Here is an 8151-nt window from a genome sequence, read left to right on the forward strand (position 1 = left end):
CCTGCCCCCAACCCCTCCTCCCAGCTCCCCATGCCCATCAGCGGCACCCTCTTCCACCCCGGGCACCCTCCATGCCCTGACCACAGTCAACCTTCTAGAAAGCATATCTGAGCAATGGAAATTTCCCTGTGGAAACCCTCCCGGACAAGTGTCCAGCTCTGCAACAGGAATAAAAAGGACTAAAGTAGGACACACAAACAAAATGATATAAAAGGAGGTGCAAAAATTAGTATGCTCAGACTATTGTTTTCTCTATTTCTTTAAATGTTACATTCAAAAAATATGAGGTCCCCATATACCCCCCAACCCCCCTCACCCCACTCCTCCCTCATCAACAACCTCTTTCATCATCGTGGCACACTCACTGCATTTGGTGAATACATTTTGGAGCACTGCTGCACCACATGGACAATGGTTTACACTGTAGTTTACACTCTCCCCCAGTCCACCCAGTGGGCCACGGCAGGACATACAACATCCAGCATCTGTCCCTGCAGGACCTCCCAGGACAACTCCAAGTCTTGAAAATGCCCCCACATCACATCTCTTCTTCCCTCTCCCTCCCCTCAGCAGTTACCGTGGCCACTTTCTCCACATCAATGCTACAATTTTTTAAAGTGTCCAGTGCTTGGCACCTGGACGGTCTTTAAAACAAACCCTCTACAGCCTAGCTCCTCGGCCTCCAAGCTCCCGGGGGGTTGGTTAGAAATGCAGGCTGGGGTCCAGCTCAGACCTCCTGCACCAGGTCTGCATTTACCCTTGCCCTGGCTTCCCGGGTGTTGGCGTTTCTGAGACGCAGCCAGAGGGTGAGCTCCGTCACCTCCGTCCTGCTATCCTCGACTTGGCCTGGCTCAAGGTTAGTGCCTGAGGCAACAGAGGAAGGTGGGGGGTGGGCAGACTTCACAATCTGAGGCAGCTGCAGGCAAGTGGAGATGCTACCGCTGTGTTTGTTTCAAAAGCGTTCTTGCTGCATGGGGTCTCAAGATGATGCAACAAAGAGGCACAGATTCCCCATGCCGCTGACAAGAAGACAAGCAGACACAGAAGAGCACACAGCGAATGGACACAGTGAGCAGACAACGGGGCGGGGGGAGGGAAAATTTTTTTTTAAGTGTTCTTGCTAAGAAGGCAGGAAGGCACCACCCTTTCTCCTTTCCAGAAACGGGCGCCGCCGGCAGCCCTCTCCCAGCCCTAGCAGGTCCTGCTCTTCACCCTCCCGAGTGCTTTCACGGCCTTACCGTGGCTGGCTCTGCGGGGAGGCTTCTTCTCACAGTTAAGTGTATACAGAGTTCTCCAGCCTTCAAGAGCAGGAGATGAGAGACTAGGGCAGATAGACAGATACAGCTTTCAAGTGTGATTCTACCACTTTCCAGCTGTGTGACTACAGGGAAGTAACAGCCTCTCTGTGCCTCGATTCCTTCTAAACAGGATTTTCATAGAGTCTTCTTAGGGTTGTTGGGAGGTCCACATGAAATAAAGTCCATGTGTCCATTTAATGTAATACCCAGAGTTTGTTCCCTTCCCCCCTTAGATTCCTTAAAATAAACCCCAAAGGTAGCTTTGAAAATAGATCCCCACAAGGCTCTAGCTGCACCCAGCCCCAGACGCACAGAAGGCCAGAGTTTCACGGGACCACATGGATCTCTAAACCTCTGTGTGGCAGCCTAGCGAGGCGGGTTGGGGGGGTCTGCGGGCTTCTTTATAGGTACAGGAATCCTGAGCCTTTTTCAACATCACCGCAGAGCCGCCTGTCTCTTCCCGGCAGTCTCCCAGGCAGCACCTAGCCTGCTGCCAGCGCTGGGGGAGGATGGAGGCGTGGCAGGGCTGGAAGCTAGACGCACACCGGCAGCAGTGAGTTTAATCTCCATTGTCACCACCATGCAGAAGAGGGAAGTGGGGCTCAGCGAGGTGAAGGCACTGGCCCAAGGTCTCCCCGCTAGTTTCAGGTGGTGTTGGGATCGGACTCAGGTCTGACCCCAAGGCCCGGGTTCGTTGCCGTGGCAGCAAGCACACTTGTCTGTCCTTCCCGATTCTGGGAGTGTGGGCCGCACTCACCCCGTTTGTCAAGTATTTGTCAAGGCAGCTCTGATGAGCAAGAGAATTGCTTGGCTCAGCTCTGCCACTCCCCGTGCAGAGCTAGAAGGAAGAACGGAGTCCCTGCAACTCTGAAATTCTAAAAGGTACCCACAAGCACATACAGAGCAGACGTCCTTTTATATCACCCCAGTAGCCTCTGTCTGCACTACAGGAAACTTCCAGGGCAGTCCTGGTGCTTTTTAGAAGTTTTGCTTCCAGGCTCCAACTACTTAGCCCAGGCCTGATGCCATAGTCACCCTCGCCTCCTTGCTGGCCTCCGTGCCTGATGCTCAAGGGCTACCACGGTCCCCTCCACAAAGCCCCCTTATCTCCCAGAATCCTCTGAGGTCTCACACCCTCCAGCCTCTCACCGGAAACAGTCAAGCGCCTTAACCTAGGGCTTGGGAGCAGCCCTGCCCGCCGTCAGCCCCTCTCCCGCTGCCCCTCCTCACACTTTGGACCACAGCCATCCTGAACCACCCGTGGTTCCCTCCCTCTTCCACACTTGTAAAGGCCATTTCTTTTGCCTGGACCATCTCTACCTCGCCACCCCCACTGCCGGACACCCCCCGTGACACCTTCTGGCCACAGCCCACCCACGGCCACGCTCAGGTGCTCCTCTGACTGCCGCGTGCCTCTTGCTCCTTGCCCACCCATCAGTCGCAGCGCCTCTCGCATGCCTGGGTCCCTGGTGCTCAGCCAGAGCCTGCGAGTCAAAGGATGTTCCCTGGGAAATGGGTGAATGAATGTGGAAGTAAGGAGAGCAGATGTTTTTCCAATTGTGGGACTGGATAATACGGGCACAAGGCAGTGAAGCGTCTGGTTGGCGGTGGTGGCAGAGCACAAGCTGCCTAGTCTACAGCCCCTGTTGAGCCAGGCCGGGGCCCTTATGGGCTCCTCTCCAGGCAAATGGGAGTGGAACTTTAGTGTTTGCTTTGACTTGCTGCTTTGTGCTGTCACCTTATGGGGTGACAATGAACTATAGGGGTCCCAGCCTCACATGAATATCTTTTATCATCACCCCAAGGGCCCCATGACTTGAAAGATTTGGGGTAAAACCAGTCTGGCTTGATTTAATCATAGTAACTTTATCCTCCTATTCCACTAACAAAAGATATACTTGAGTGCTAAACAATGTGAGACCATCAGAATGCCCACACAGGGTATAATTCCAACCAAAGCCACAATTCATGATGCTTTCAATAGCTATGACTGTATCACGTGTAAGTGTATGGTCTGTATTGTCTTTCGGAGTTTGGGAAATGACTTGAGAACCCCTTGTCCATCACCCCTATCATGGGAAGGCAGCACCCTATAGAGTAGAGTAAATGGAAGAGGCATCCAGGCTCTGGGACTCATGCCAGGCACTTGTACTTGAACTGGGACCCATGGTAAGCAAAACAGAGCTGCTCCTTTACCCTCACGGAGCTTCGAGGCTGGAGGCAGAGATCTTCATCAAATAATAGTAATTGAAATATACAATTTCAAGCTGAGATAAATGCAATGAAGGCCATAAAAGCACACAACAGGGAGATTAGTTCTAGTTTGGGGGATCATAGGGAAAGTTTTCCCAAGGAAGTAATTCTTGAACTGCATTCTGAAGAATGAGTAAGAATCGAGGGAACAGCATGTACAAAGGTCCTGGGGTGGGAAGGAGTCTGTACCATTAGAGGTATTAAAAGCAGTGTGGCTAGAGCAGAGAGAAAGGAGAGGGAGATGCATCTTGATGTGGCAAGGCTAAGGAGGACCACGTAGGGCCTGAAGGTCAGGTCTATGCAGGAGCTACGGGAAGCCAGTGCAGCATTTTAGGCAGAGGGTTCACAATGGGTATTTTAATTTAAAAGAATGCCCAGTGCCACCTAGAGAATGCATTGGAGTCAGCAGGAGGCTGGCATAAGACCCACTGAGAGATGATGGTGCGTTCGCTAGGGAGATGGGTGGAGAGAAGTGAACCGACCTGATGTATATTTAGGATACAGAATCAGTAATTTTTGGTAAAAGATTTGGGCAGCTGAGCTGGGCCTGGAGGAATGCAGCAAACTTGGGAAGATGAGAGGAGGGGAGCATTCTGGGCAGGGACAGCATGATCAGCACTTCCAAGAAAAGAAAATCAGGTGGAGTGTTCTGGAGACGGGAGGAGGTGGGAATGACACATCTGGCCCCAAGGGCGCCTGCTGCCTGCGTCTTGCCCGGGCAGCCTCTGTCCTCCTACCAGGCATCCCTGAGAAATTGCACAGGACGGCGGCCAAGAGCAGGGCCCTGAGACCAGGCTGCCTGGACTTGACCTTCAGCTCTGCCAGGGACCAGAGCCAACCGGAGATAAAAGTAATGTAAATACATAAGCATGAAGGAATTGGCTCATGTGACTGTGGGGGTGGGCGAGTCTGAATTCCTTGGGGCAGGCTGCAAGCTGGGAACTCTGACGAAGGTTTCTGATGAAATCCCCAGGAGAAGCTGGCTGGCTGAAGTAGAGACCCACATTCCGTTCTGACTGCTGAAATCATCACTTGGTTCCAAGGCCTTCACTGATTGGATGAGACGCCTCTCGTTGCTGAAGACAATCTCAGTTGTTAACAGCAGATGTAATCAACCATATGTGCAATCAGTTTACTACTGATTTAGATCTGAGAAGCACCCTCACAATAACAATCAGGCCAGTGCTTGCTTGAGGAAACAAAAGGACGGGGTGTTCTAACCTAGGTAACACATGAATTTCACCATCACGGCCAGCTATTATCTGTGTCACCACAGGCAACTCACTTCCCTGCTCTGTGTCTCAGTGCCCTGGCCTGTCTTTTGAAGGAACAAATTCAACCCACAATAGGTGGGAACAGGGTTTTGATAGATTTTGCACCCCTGCACCCAGCACAGATTCTGGCACAAAGAAGGCATTCATTAAACCTACGTTAAATGAGAGATGAGGGGAACAGGAGATGAGAAGAGAGAGGAGAAGAGAGAGCAGACAAGGAGAGAAGAGGGAGGAAAAGAAAGAAAGAAAAAAGAAAGTAAATAGGAAAAAACTCTAACTCTTTGGCTTGGGATTCAAGGCCCTTCAAGAACAGCTTACTCTCAGCCTTCTTTCTTGATTCCCTCCAGCCCCTGAATGCCTTGCAGTACTCAGCGAGCAGTGTCCTCTCATGCATTTACAAATGCTGTCAGCTCTGTCTGGAACTAGAAACCTCTCGTCCCTTCCCCTCTCTACCTGGTGAACTTCTGGTCACTCCTTCTCACTGATCTCCCTATTGCAAATAGCAAATTTCCTCCCAGCCCTCCTTAAACCTCTCTCAATGTCTACAACAGGAGGAGTTTATTTATTTGCATATGAAAAGGCCAGAACTCATAATAATTTTGGGAAGGAAAAAGTAATTTATTTACCCCTGACCAGACTTGGGCGCTTTCTGTTTAAAACCCGAGCCCCAAATAGAGTTTTGGGTCCTTTTTATACAGATGATATAAGGGTGGGGAGTCAAATGGTGCTTTTATGAAAGAAAACTATTTTCTTTGTTAGTTGAGTATTTGTTTGAGTACCAGATAGGTTTTGAATTAACATATCCCCCACATTCCGTCTGGATGCAATTTTGAATACACATTCAGTTTATGTCCTTTCTGAACATTCAAAGCCTTTAGGGCCTATATCACTTAATTGGATTTCTAGAGACTAGGCACACTTGGATACAGAATTAGATAATTTTGAATTTATGCACAGGCTATATTATATCCCCCCTTTGAGGTCAAGCTCAAGTTATTAAGCTTCGGCATCACTATTGTCAGAGTTTCTCTGGACTGACTGGTATGCATATAGAGTCATGAGTGGATAGTTGTTTGCATTTTTACTATACCAGTTATTAGGGTGTGCATTTTGTTTACGATGAAAGGAAGGAGGCAAGGAAGTATGATACATCCTCCTACAAGGAAGGCAATTATTTCCAGTAGAAGCTTGAAATTGTTTGCTATTGACTGCCAGCTTCCAAAGAGATTATTTAAATTTTAACTATTCCATGTTTGCCCTGGAACATGAGCAATTTTTACCATTTTGCTTGTAATTTTATCAATAACCTTTTCAGTGCTGTTTAGCTTAAGGCAGCCGTTTGAGAGATCGAATTTTCCACAAACTCCCCCTGTACATGTTAGGTTTCCAACAGATACAGAGGAGTTATGAGGTGGGTGGCTATTCGTTGTTTTGATTGATTATCCCACTTATCAATTTCCCAGTGAGGGCCCAAAGACAAAGTTCCTGGGTAACATCTGGGGTTTATTCTGTTTTTAGAAGAAGTTTTTGTCCTGGACAGTAGAATTCTGGGGGTGGGGCCCGCCAGCAGTCACCCTGGGGATTACTGATACTTACGTGGACTTCTTGCTAAGTAAGCTCCAGATCCATCTATTAATTTTATTATACCTTTAGAGAGTGTATCCCTTTAGTCTCTCTTTTTTTTAAAGATTTATTTATTTATTTATTACTCTCCCCTTCCCTCCCCCCAAGCCCCAGTTGTCTGTTCTCTGTGTCTATTTGCTGCGTGTTCTTTGTCCACTTCTGTTGTTGTCAGCGGCATGGGAATCTGTGTTTCTTTTTGTTGCGTCATCTTGTTGTGTCAGCTCTCTGTGTGTGCGGCGCCATTCCTGGGCAGGCTGCACTTTCTTTTGCACTGGGGGGCTCTCCTTACAGGGTGCACTCCTTGTGCGTGGGGCTCCCCTACGCAGGGGACACCCCTGCATGGCACGGTACTCCTTGCACGCATCAGCACGCGCATGGACCAGCTCCACACGGGTCAAGGAGGCCTGGGGTTTGAACTGCGGACCTCCCATGTGGTAGGTGGATGCCCTAACCACTGGGCCAAGTCCGCTTCCCTACCCATTTAGTCTTAAAGGGCTGCTGAAGGGAGATGATTTCTTTGTTGTAACTACTTCTTGCTGGCCATGGCTTGTAGTCCTTACCTAACAAGGTGCAAAAACTTTGTTATTTTATTTTGACTGGAGGAAGACAGATCTGGCATTTTGTATGAAGCTGGATGAAGTTTTCATATGGTTAACAAGATGTTCATTCTGAAAGAAACAAACAATTACAATTTTGGAATACCTGTTTTTTAAAAGAGGACATTGGATTTCAGAGGTAGACAAGGTTAGGTGCCTATAAAGATGGCACCCTTTTTAAAAGTTGGTAGGGAACAGTATAAATATATATATTTATATTTTTTTGTTATTTATGTTCAAAGAGAAATTGTAATAGATAATAGTATTAAGTACTTAACTTTGTTTTGAAGACACATTTCAGGCTGTTTAATGATTGGCACTCATGTGCTTCGTCAGGTGCTTCTGGTGAACTGGCACCTTTTGGGCAGTTGGTTTCATTCAGGATTAGTGCACCAAGTTGGAAATTCCTTTAGTTTTAGCTGTGGGAGTGATCAGAACTATAGAATAAAGTTTTTTACATTTTGGTTTTGTTTTGGTTTTTTTTTAATTAAATATTTTTTCTCTTTATTTTTTTTTAAATGTTAGTACATGTTGGTTTCATTTGAATAATTCATGGTAATTTTGACTGCTTAATAGGTGATCCATCACTAGCAAGCAAACTTCGTTTTGCTATACAATAGAGTACAGTAGCGTAGTAGGTGGCTGAGCCTAGCACCAATTAACCAACTACCTGCAAGCCACGGGTGGCCCCATTGTTTTCAGCTACCTTATTTTATAGACATGTTTATTAACTATTTAGAAAATGAAGTTACCAGGAATTGAACATGTTTGATGTACTTTTGAACCTGATCTAGAATAGAAAAGATAATATTATGATTATTAGGCTTATATTTAGAACAGGAGAAAAGTATGGTCCTTAATATTAATTAATGTATTACTTAATGCATAAGGATTTTGAGTTGCAATTAATAGTTTTAAGTTGCAGGTTTGTAATATTTCACATGTTATCTCTCCATGGGAGCAAGCCATAATGCCAATTGTGTTTAAGTTTTACTTACAGTATCCTGGTAATCATGGCTCCACTTAACATGCTCTTCACACAGTGAGCAAGTCGCAGCATTGCTGATCCTAGATAGAGGTCAAGAAGGCAGGTTCCAGTATTTTACT

General features: G+C 47.2%; 1 pseudogene; it reads right to left on the bottom strand.

Annotated features, from left to right (window-relative positions):
• Positions 1–727: 727 nt before the first annotated feature.
• The window catches only part of LOC101433365 (speedy protein C-like), a 10264-nt pseudogene continuing 2840 nt past the window's right edge, over positions 728–8151 (bottom strand).

This window comes from Dasypus novemcinctus, chromosome 9 (genome assembly GCF_030445035.2).
Source record: "Dasypus novemcinctus isolate mDasNov1 chromosome 9, mDasNov1.1.hap2, whole genome shotgun sequence".
Lineage (NCBI taxonomy): Eukaryota > Metazoa > Chordata > Mammalia > Cingulata > Dasypodidae > Dasypus > Dasypus novemcinctus.